Here is an 11786-nt window from a genome sequence, read left to right as displayed (position 1 = left end):
GACAATGGAGAAGCAAAATTGGGCCTAGGCTGCAAAGGGCCTTAAAGGTCATAACCAGAAACTTGAATGGAACCCAGGAGCAAAATGGCATCCAACATAGGCCAGATGAAGGGGAGCCACATTCTGAACTGGCTATACTTTCTGTGCTGTCTTCAAGGGAAGCCCAACATAAAGTGCATTACAGTAGTCCAGCCACAAGGAGGGGGTGGAGATGGAACGTGCAAAAGTAAGGTGACCAGATTGTCCCATTTTTGGAGGGACCTCTGGGGGCACCTGGCAAATTGTACTTATCTAGAAATTAAAATATATATATATTACAATACTATTTTTGCATACTATGCTTTCTATGAAACTTTTGTGTTCTATGAAACTTTTTGTTGCTCCAATTTTTTAATCAAGACCCCCAGCCAATGGTGTTCCGCTTTACCAATGTTAAAATCTGGTCACCTTACGCAAAAGGTGGGGGCAGCTGGAGAGAACGAGGGCGGCCCATTTTGTGTCCACAGGTGCTCCTCCCGCACGGCACAGATGGGGCAGGTTTTGGAAACAAGTCCTCCGGTGCGAGTGGTGAGTGGCCCGAGGCACGAGCCCCTGCGGCCCCCGACAACTGCCGCCTGCGGCCCCCCACACCAACCTCAGCGCCCATCTCACAGCATTGTCCGGCCGGGCTCCGCAGCTCCTCCCCCTTCGCCCGGGACCCTCCAATGAGAGCGCGGAAGCCGGGGGAGCCGCGCCGTGATTGGCGCTGCAGGTCCCATCCCTCCAAGGGGAGGCCGGCGCGAGAGCGGAGATAGGCGGTGGCTCGGGCGGCCGTCTCGCTCTCGGCGCGCGCTGGATGGGCTCGGCGGCTCCTCCCGAGCAGACTCCCGGCGGGACCGCGGGCCCTTCCCCGCGCACCACCTGCGCCGCCGCCACCTCCTCCTCCTCCGCGCAGCTGACGGGTAAGGCTGCCTCTCCGTCCCTTCGGCCAAGTGTCCGCGTTCGCTTCGGGGGCTGTGCTGCTGCCGCCGCCGCCCCTCTTCCCCGGCAAGCGAGTTAGCTCACGAAGCTTCACCGGCTCGCCCATCCCCGTGTTGCAAAGCGCTGCGGGACTTTTGAGTTTTTTTGGACGGCAGGGAGGGAGGGAGGGAGGGAGGGAGAGAGCGGGGGGCTGCTGAGCGACGTCCCCACAGGCGCTCCCCTTGTCGTCCCTCCGCGCGTCCCCGTCCCTCCCAGTTTGTCAAGCTGCAGCCTTCACTGGCCGCCTCCCAGCTGACGAGGAAAGTCGCCGAGACGGGGCGGGATGGGGGAGCCGGACGCCCCTCTGCCTGGGGGAAGAAGCGGCTTCGAAACCAACCCAGCCAACTTCTCCTTGCTGCCGCTCTTCATACCCTCCCCGCCCCCGCCGGACCCTCTGCCGGCCTGCCTGCCTTCCTGCCTGCTGCGTCCTCCCTGCCCGACGAGTGTGCCTCGGAGCGCCTCGTCCAACGACTCTGGGCGTGAGAGCCCCTTGCGGGGGTTGGCGGGCGTCGAAGTTCACGGGGAAGGCGAGGCGGGGGGGGGGCTCTGCCCAAGCCCCCGCTGCCGCGGCCCGGAGAGCTCGCCTCGTTTCCAGGGGGGGGGGGGGGTTGCTTGATGTTGATTCGGGGCGCTTCTTTCCTTTGGCCGTGCCGAAGGGGTCGAGATGCCCGGCTTCACCCTCGGCGGTGGCCTGAACATTGCCCCGGGGGGCTTCTTCCTCGAATTGTGTGGCCTCCCCCACCCCGCATCACCTTGTTCCTCTGCATCCTTCCTTCTGATGCGCTAGAACCGACTTTGCGGCGAGTTTTTAAAAAAGGAGCATGGCCGGTCATTGTCTCTTTCTGTCGCTGGAGAGTTAGATACTCTGGTCCAGGGGTAGTCAAACTGCCTCCCTCCAGATGTCCATGGACTACAATTCCCATGAGCCCCTGCCAGCTGGCAGGGGCTCATGGGAATTGTAGTCCATGGACATCTGGAGGGAGGCAGTTTGACTACCCCTGCTATCTGTCGGGGATGAGGAAGTGGGGGGTGGGGAAGAGGGCAAAAAGAGGAAGAAAGGGCTTCTGTGGGGGTTGGCCCAGGGAGCTCTGCAAAGGGAGCGGTTGCTTAATGATGTCAAACTGCCGCTAGAGAAAGGTTAGAGGGGGCAGGAGAGGGAGGGCTTGATAGTGCAGGGTCTCCTGGAGGTGCCCTGTGGGGTGCAAGCGCACAGCAGGCACATGCCTGATGGGGAAAGAGTTCCCCATCGCCTTAGCTGCCTGCTGATTGGTTGGTCTTAGTGTGCAGAGGCCAAAGGATAGCTGATAGAAGAATGCGAGCTTGATATTTCCATTAGCCATTTCTGGTCGTTGATTCACTCATGCAAGAAAGGGGAGGGTCATGCTGGGGTGTTGCTTAGATTGAGGGCTAAATGTGCCCCAGGCAGTCCCCATGTCTGGGGTACAGAGCAGATATTGCCTTCTTTTGAGATTAGTGAGGTTTAGGGTGTTGTAGACTTTAGGCCTGATTTCATTCCGCACACATTGGATAATGCACTTTCAACGTGGTTTTGCGGCTGAATTTTCCTGTGCCTAACAGGCTAATCTACTTTGAAAGTGCATTATCCAACATGTGCCTAATGGGTCCTGCTTTCGGTGACAGCACACACGAAACTGCCTTCTGTGGCATCAGAACTTTGATCTATCAAGGCCAGGATTCTTTACGACTCCTCTATTTGTGGCAGTTTCCAAGAGGGATGCCAAACCGGGAAGAAGGTTTTGCAGATAACCCGCTACCTGATTCTTTTAACTGGACATACTAGAGATGGCCAAGGAGAGGCATGCCTTTGGCCAAGCTTTCTCTTTGCACATGGTTGTGTTTAAACTGGGATGCTCCCTGTGCCAAATGGCTATACACAGTTGGCACACACGAACTAGGTATGTATAGCTGCTTTGCATGGATATCAGCCCAGTTTAAATGCACTGCTGGGCATGTACAAAGTCCAGTTAGACAGGTTCCTTTGTTTGCCAGTATCACCTTTAAGTCTTGCCTTGTTGTACTGAGAAGGGAGCCATCCCCCAAATTGAATGGCTTCCATCTCTTGATGAGGCTAGAGGGTGGTGGAACCCTTTGGATTGCTTTTCTAGAGGGACAATCTCCAGCTAGTTTATCTCTCTAGAGCCACAGTCTCCCCAAAAGTTCTGCAGACAGGTGTTGGACTCTCCTGTTGGAGGGTATTGATGCTTATACCCTCCAACCAAATATGATTCTTTACAAAAATAACAAGCCCCAGAATTGGAAGCTGGGCATCAATTGTTTAACAATGGAATCCTATGAAGTCTCAGCCCAGTGATTTCAATTGGAGACATTGCATAGGGTTGCACTGTTAAATCTACTGTTGCAAAGCAGATGGTACATTTAGAGCGAGTGGAATAATTGCTATTCACAGCTTGTTTTAGTGATCAGGATTCTCTTGAATTATAGTTAATAGATAGATAGGTAATTTCTACATGTTATTTGGCAACTTTTATTTTGTATCCTGGTCAAATTTGAATTAATTTTAATTGTTTTAACTTTATTACATGTTGTTGAGTAAAATGATGCACACTGCCCTGAGTGGGCTTGCTTGGAGGGTGGCTTATAAATGAAATAAATAATAAACAACGAGACCTACTGATCTGCAAACAACCATGTGTTTTGTTCATTTTGAAAATAACGTGCCCTGCTTCATATGAAGCAGCTTCCAAGAACAAAATACAATAATTCAGACGAGAACAATAAAATGCTAGTTCTAGACCAGTCTGAAAAGAAAATGAATTTACAAATCCATCCAATAAGAATAAACGCAATTGGACTTGCAGATAATGAAAAGCAGCTGAAACCCAACAATAGCAAACATTCTTGAATGTTATTTCCATGAAATGAGCTCAACGTTTGTCAGCCTCTTGGGAATAAATCAGCCCTCCAAGCCTTGTCAGAGAAGGGCCCATGTGTTTCATCCTGCTGGTTGTTTCAAGGGGATGGAGGCAACCACCAAGAAGGCCATAGATCTTAAAGGGGCCAGACAGCCTGTCAATGTATTGACGTTTTCTTCCTCGGTCCTGACATCTTGGGACAAGTAAAAATTGATTATTTATTTTATTTTATTTATGATTGTTTTTAATCCTGCTTTTCTTCTAGCAAGCTTATGTGGTTCCCCTCTTTTTCATCCTCACAACAGTCCTCTGAGGTGAATTCAGCTGAAAGTGTGTCAGGAGCCTGAGGTCGCTCACTGAGATTCGGAGAAGATTTAAACCAGTGTCCCCAAACCTTGGCCTGACACTAATTACTAAGCTGTGCTCTTTTCTTTTTTTTTGAATTATTAGATGCATTGGTGGTTGTATGCCCTTGACACCAGAGGTCTTTTGCTTCTTGGGGGCAGGGATAGGCATTAAGCTAAATTGTGCCAGCAAACTAATGATTACTAAGTCCTGGAAAGAGGTTTTTGAAAGAGGAATGATTAAACAGTGTCCGGGAACTCATCACGATGCTTACACCAGCACGCTACGTTAAGACAAGAGAAGTGTCTTTGTTTTAGACTAGGCACATTTCCTGTCCTTTTGTACTGGGAGATCAAGATGCTTCATTGCTATGCTTAGGGTAACTGGGGGACTTTGGATCAGCCTCACTTGTAAGTAACAGTGTCTTTATTCACCTGGCAGCAGAGCTTTTGAGAATGGCAAGGATACATTTTTATTTTCAGGCCGTCTGAGTGCTATAAATGCTTTGTATAGATAGGTGTATTTACCCAGGTGAGCTGGTAGAATTTTTCATTGGGTGGTAAATTTGGGGGGACTTGTTTCCAAGCCCAAGCAAATTATGTTCTTTCCCCAGCAATTGTGCCATGGGAGTCAAACCCCTCCCCCCTCCCCGGTATTTCATAATCTTAACTTTCCCCATTTAAATAAATAAGACTTAGAAAAGCTTATCTTCAGACGGATTATGACCTGGGTTTGTTTTGTTTTAATTCAGGTATAAAGCCCAATTAAAGATAATTTAAAGAGGACTGTTGGAAAATCTTAGGATAAATCCAGCCAGAGACAAGCGTTTCTAAATCCCATTAATTTCCTTGGAAGAGATTAAAGCGTAGATTTATCTCTTCCAGAGAAATCAGTGGTCCTTATACAGTGCCAGAATGAGACCATCCTTTCCCCTCCTGGCTTAACTTTGCCCCCGCAAACCAGATTGAACAAGGCTTGGTAAGAAGATTTGCATGTGTATCGTTATTGCATTTGTTTGTTTATTTTATTATTATTATTGGATTTATATTCATTATATTATGCAAGGACATGAGGAAGAATGCAAAGAATATCATATTGCTTTTGCAGTTTTGTTTCTTGACACGCTTGGCTTTTTTTAACCCCTCCCCCCCAAAAAAACCCCCCAAACGTTTCTCGCTTCTGATTGTAAAGCTAGGCTTGAGATTTCAGAAGATTTCCAGCAGATGATGGATGGCTTCTTGCTTTGTGCTGCCTCTTGCCATGGCTACCAGAAGCAGGCAGAGTTATGCAAAACAGCAGAGATTGCTTATAAATTATGCAGCACCAGAGCAAAATGTTTGTGTGTTCTGGTTTTGCATAACTGGTCCCAGTGGCAGGATTCTCTCCTGACTCCTGAACTACTTGCCTCTTTCAAAACAAGTTTTCGTTCGCTCTTATTTTGTGCACTCTAGGAAGATACATAAGAGTAACTGCTAGATTCTCACACTACTCTGCCCTGGGCAAGCTGCTTGTTTAATGTGTTTTGCTTCACTTGGGCTGAACAGCTGCTTCAGGTTGCCACTGACAAGTTCAATGGCAGCATGCGCAGAGCCTCTGCTTTTTAAAGCTCAGGAGCATCTGTCAGTGGGTTATCTCTTGGGTTCCTTTTTATTTTTGTCAGTATATAAAATTCAAAGTAACTGGAAAGAGGTGCCACCTTTGAACCCGCTTCACATCTCGTTGAAACTTCCGCCTCTGATTGTAGACAGACATGCCACGAAAATGTAGTTATTCATTATTCATGGCGTTTGTAGGCTGCTTTTCTCCCCTAAGGGACCCAAAGCGAATTGCAGGCAGATACCAAAATGCAAATTACCAAGTTAAATGATACGATTAAACAAAGAGAGCCTAGGCTGGCCTGCGGAACATTTGTCCCCAGCCCTTGAGCTCATGCCCCTAGCTCCATCCATGCTTAAAACATCTCCAGGGAGAGGAAGACAGTCCAGGTGGAATTCAGCTGCTGCCAGCTTGGTCTCCTCTGCTACAACAGAGCTCCTTGCAAAAATCTCAAATTGTGATTGAGTCAACTTATGTGAATGAAAGAAGGCAAAGCTGTGTCCTTGGGGTGTTGTTAGGTTTAATAATATAAGAAAAGCCCTGCTGGATAAGACCACTGGCTCATCTCGTCCAGCATCCTGTCTGACACAGTGGCTTTGCTCCTTGTTGACTTCAGCTGCTACCACTCAACATCACTCCCTCCCGTAGCCTGTCTCTCTTCCCTCCCTGTGGCTGCTTTAGGGAGGGCCAAAGAAAGAACACAAAATAATTCAGAGGAGCCAAACTCTCTCATAAATATTCAGACTTTCCAAATAGAGGCTGATCTTATTTGTCACATTGACGCTGCATTCCTAAACATGTAGTTAGAATTAAAAGTTATTTAAATATGCTTCTCACTTAAACTTATTTGGGAGGGGGTGGGATATGTGAAGACTGCTGGAAGGCAATCTCATTTCCCTCTTCCCTCCCTCTCTGAGACTGTTGTTCATAATTAGATAGAATGACGATCCTTAGGGTTGCGGCCTTAAATTAAAAGTCTAGTTGGAAGTGACCCTTTTTTAGTGACTGCTAAAATGCAAGTCTCACATACTGTGGAACTGGGAACAGGAATGCAAAATCTTGTAGGAACGGGTCCTGTGCAGATAGGAGGACTTGCCTTGAACAGCTGCCTGGTGGAATTGCTAATGGGAAGACTTTTCCCAGCACGGAAATGCAAGGCGGAAGTGCCACCTCTTGAATTTCTGCCTGCTGCTGTACAACTGCTAAAGGGGAGGGTGGGGGAAGTGGCAGCCACTGATAGGCCTTGAGAAATGTCCGGGTGCACCCAGTAAAAAGAGCCAACTGAGGATGTTGTGGCTTCCTGTTCTCTTTTGAAGCTGGATATGGTGAGAGGAGTTAAGCATGTTTTGATACAGTCATGAAAAACTGCCATACCTAAAAGCCACACCCTCTAATGCAGGTTCAACCTGGAATAACCTTGGCAGTGAGATCCTTTTGCCTCTCAGTTCCTCTTGGTTCAAGGTTTTGGGGACACAGAACAACCCTGCAGTGCTGGACACTCCACCACCTCCTAGAACCAGGAATGGCCCACATGCAGTTGTTTAAAGAGAGGGAAGCTTGAGCTGCCTCTTCCTGTAATCTCAGTTTTTGAAGCCTTGTTGGTAGTGGCAAAGCCTTTCATTTCCCCTTCCCCCATTCTTTTACTTGCCCATGGCTTTTCAAAAATCTCTCTTCCCAAGATATAGGATTAAACGCCCCCCCCCCCCCGCTAAAACAGAATTTCACACGTGGCCCTTGAAAGTCTATCACAAACAAGAAACTTCTCTGGTTCCAGATAGCTGCTCCTGTTTCCTTGTGCTGAGGCTGGCTGGCAGAGCTCAGCTCAACGACTTGGCAGACTGAGGTTTAGCTTTGGTCCTGGCTGCTTCATCTGGGTAGCAGCTGCTAGCATGCAGAGCAGATGGGTTCGTTGGGATCAGGGAATAGTCTGAGAAGATATTTTTAGCTTGGCTTATGGCTTTTGAGGGGGGCAGTTATCTTTTGAGATGAGTGCATGAAATGGAAATGAGGTTCTGCCCCCCCCCCCCGTCAATTTCAGAAAGGGACAAAAAAGTTGCTATCCCCTGCCCCTACGGCCGGACTGCACACGTTCCACGTGCCCACTGAATCTTAGAACATAGCCAAGTATTGCAAGCTTGCTTTGGTTCTGGGCGGGTTTAGGCTTCCCCCCAGGATACTGGTAATGGTAGTGTTCGAAGAGGGTGCTGGCTGCAACTCTGATCCCCTCCTACAACTTCCAGGATTCCACGGTGACAGGAAATAACCGTTAAATCTGTTTAAACTAGTGTCCATGCTGTTATTTCCTGGTGCAAAATGTGGGATCCTGGTGTTTTCCAAAGTGGTCATTTGTTCCAGGTGAACTGATCTCTGTCACCTGAAGATCAGTTGTCATAGCAGGTGACTTCTGGTCACTCCATGGATATTGGCAATCTTCTTGATGAAGAACTTGGATCCTCCCCAAAAGCTGCCTTAAACCAAGCCTGGTTGTTGGCCCATCTAGCCTAATCTGCTCTGACTGGCAGCAGCTCTCCAAGGACTTGAGGCAGAGAAAGGCCTTGCTGCCCTGGAGGTATCAGCAACTGAATTTGGGGCTGGGGCTGGGCCCACAGATGCTGTGTTTTGCTGCCAAGCTGCAGCACCTTCTGTTCCCAAGGAAGCTACCAACAGAAGCCAACATAATATTATTGGGTATCTTCATTTCGTTTTTGTCCATATCCATTGAGTAAACCCCCGTCTGCTGTTTTCTGTGACTTCGCATATACTGAATTGCCTGTGGTCCCTGGTAAAACGAGAGTGGACTGAGAGGGGAGGGTGTGGGAGTGCATAGTTTTCAGATTAAGAAGTGCTGCTTAGAGAATGTTCTCTGCTCTGGTGGACCCTAATTGTTGAAGGCAGTTCCTAATTTGGAAGTCATGAGACCCAGTTGTTCTCCCCCAAGGCTGTTTACAACATGCGTCTCCCCTTCCCCATTTTATCTTCACGGCAACAGCCTTGTTAGAGTGGTGGGGCTGAGAGAAGGACTAGCCCAAGGTTAACCAGTGAACTTCCATGGCAGATTAGGGATTTCAACTTGGGTCTTCCACATCCTGGTCTATCACTAGGACTGGAGAAACCCCAGTTCAGATCTATGAGCTGTCACCCTAAACTACCTTGCAGGGTTGTTATGAGAAAACAGTTGGATGAGAGTCCGTGCACTCATCCTGAGGTTCCCTGGAGGAAGGGTGGGATAAAACCAGACAGTTATGGCTACATTGGCATCCTTCTTGGGCCTGGAGGGATTATCCCTCCTTTCAGATAGATATTCCTGATCCCGAGGTTGAACTTGGCCCAAGGGCATGGCTGCCTTTGTAGAGTTGACAGAAAAATGGAAGCCCCCCCCCCCCCCCCCACTGGCCTGCTGGAGGCTCACTCACAACACTTTCTCTCCGCGCCCCTAACTCCAAGGCCTTTGGAGGAGAAGATCACCCAGCGACTCTCTGATAGGGAGCTCATAAGCAGAGTTCCCCATACAAGGCTTGAGCGATAACCATCCTTGTTGCATCGAATGTGCATCTATTTTTAACTTTTTTTTTTGCACGGGATGAATAGTCACGTGACTTGAGTTTTTTTCCATTTTACGTGGTGATTTCCTGTTTGTTTTCCTTTGACAAGATCAAGTTCTTGATGGCAGCATAGGGACTAAAAGTGCAATGATCAAAAGCCCTTCCTCCCCAACCAAGAGGCCCGAAACCTATGTTTTCTTTTTAAAAAATCAGCTTTGTTTGTTCAGATGTAATTTTCAGCTGCCTAGGACAAGTGGATGAAGGGGTACTTGCTTAGAGCCCTGATTTAGATTAATGTTGGGTAAAGTGCCATTTGCCTGGTTTTGATAAGCCACTTCCCGTGAATTCTTGTGGGCCCAGTTTTCATTTGTTCCTTTTCAACTCTCTGAAACTCAAGGCTGGGTCTCCTCCCCGCTACAATCTGATGCTGCCAGTCCTCACCATGCTACACAGCCCTTTCCCAAACATGGGATTCTGTCTGGTAGGTCTGATGACAATTGAGGCCTTAGAGTGTGTCTAGCAATGCGGCATCTATTGCTGTCTAGAAGCATAGAAACTCTAGTTCTGGTAGCTTCAATAGAGATCCACATAAATATTTTATTCTTATAACCAGCCCTTCACATGAGGCTCAGGGCGGGTCACATTAGTCAATAAAATACAGTCAAATAATATTAAATATGCCTTTAAATTAGAACAGTTTAGAACTTCCCCAAGATGTGCTCTAGTTGGTTTCTTTCTTCAAGTTGATGGATAGCCTTTGGTGCTCCAACAGATGTTTCCTCATAGGTTATTAGGTGGTTTGGTTCCTGGCCTTGACCTTAGTCCTGGTGGCATAGCTTGGTTCCTGGCCTTGACCTTAGTCCTGGTGGCATAGCTCTCTTGTAGGTCCCGCACAACTGGTTAGCGTCCCACAGGGCCCTGATCTCAGCTGGCAGAACATTCCGCCAGGGTTGAAAAGTCCTGGCCCTGGTTGAGGCTAGTCTTACCTCTTTGGGGCCAAGGACCATGAGCATATGTCGGTCTGCTGACACTTCCTGTGTCTCCATGTATGGCATCTAAAAGAGACTCCAGTTCTAAGCCCTCGCTAGCAGTGAGCAAGGTGTGTTGGGGAAGAAGGCCTAAGCAGTATGGTTCACGGCAGGAACTCGCCTTTGTGGGGCCAAAATAAGGCTATGCCAGGCCATTGGAATGTGTTTTGAACTTCCCAAGCAGAAGACTTCGATGCCAGTTTTATAGATGGGAAAGGAAACATTCTCTTCCCTACAGGCAAGGCCTTGTGTGTCCATTCATGGGCACTTTGACCATTGGCTTTAAAACGATCTTCCTTATGCTTTGTGAAAAGGAACATGATATGTGCTCAGAGAGGTCAGATCCTTGGGAAGGGCAAGCGATCGAAAGGTGGTAGCTGTAATCATGGTTCAGAGATGTTCCTTCTGTGCTAGGCTCCAATGGGGTTGGTTTGCTGAACTCTGCATCCGCCTCCAGACAAGGCTTCCATTGATGGGGAATGCTTTGTCTTGCTCTGCATAAAATGGAGTGTGGCTACCCCCAGCCCACCCCTGCTGCTGCTGCTGCTGCTGCTGCTGCTGCTGCTGCTGCTCTCTGGCTGACTGCTGGGTTGGACAATGCTTCTTTTGCTGGTTGACTGGAGACAGGGGAAAGTCCAAGGGCTGCAGTTAGAAGTTTGGTGGGGGGTGGGAAGCTTGAGGCTTCTTTGCAAAACAGTTTAAACTTAAATCCCAGCCAGTTGAAAATCTCTAGCAATGTGATCCTAAGCAAAGCTACACCCTTTTATGCCCATTTACTTCAGTGGATTTAGAAGGGCATATTTCTGCCCAGGATCACACCATTTATGAAATCACGTGGATCAGAAGCTCTAGTCAGTCCCATTGCCTTTGCACTCATGGGGCATTTCTTACTGGGTTACCTTAAATATTAGCTAGGAGGGTTAGTGACTTTCTTGTCAGCTGAAGTTGAAAGTCCAGGGAAGAGGCCTTGAGCAGGGGTAGTCAACCTGTGGTCCTCCAGATGTCCATGGACCACAATTCCCATGAGCCCCTGCCAGCAAACGCTGGCAGGGGCTCATGGGAATTGTAGTCCATGGACATCTGGAGGACTACAGGTTGACTACCCCTGGCCTAGAGTATATTTGAGGGGGCCAATTCCCACCCCCACCCCCCATGCCAATAATATCCACCTGATTCCGATGATTAGAAATGATGCTGCCAGAGGAGTTTTTAAGTGGCTGCTTCTTGGCTTTGAGGATTAGGAGGAGCAAAGGATTATACTGGGGCTAACAGTCTCCTCAAATAGCAATGGGGTTGTGTTTGAGTGTGATAAGTATCAATTCTAGCTGTCATGTAAGTGCTTGCTCAATGCCCAATGCAACAGTGTATGAGCATGTTGGCAT

At 48.3% G+C, this 11786-nt stretch overlaps 1 protein-coding gene across 2 annotated transcripts in view; it reads left to right on the top strand.

Annotated features, from left to right (window-relative positions):
- The first annotated feature begins 779 nt into the window (after nucleotides 1-779).
- The window catches only part of RASSF2 (Ras association domain family member 2), a 32981-nt gene continuing 21974 nt past the window's right edge, over nucleotides 780-11786 (top strand). The window contains exon 1 of one of the 2 annotated variants that reach the window (XM_077305398.1): nucleotides 780-941. The gene's annotated coding sequence lies outside the window, so the exon portion shown is untranslated. Of the gene's footprint in view, nucleotides 942-4397; nucleotides 4649-11786 lie in introns of those variants that run through there. The other variant, XM_077305399.1, reaches the window with a different exon arrangement.

Source organism: Paroedura picta, chromosome 12 (assembly GCF_049243985.1).
Source record: "Paroedura picta isolate Pp20150507F chromosome 12, Ppicta_v3.0, whole genome shotgun sequence".
Taxonomy (NCBI): domain Eukaryota; kingdom Metazoa; phylum Chordata; class Lepidosauria; order Squamata; family Gekkonidae; genus Paroedura; species Paroedura picta.
This window is presented reverse-complemented; position numbering and strand designations above follow the sequence as displayed.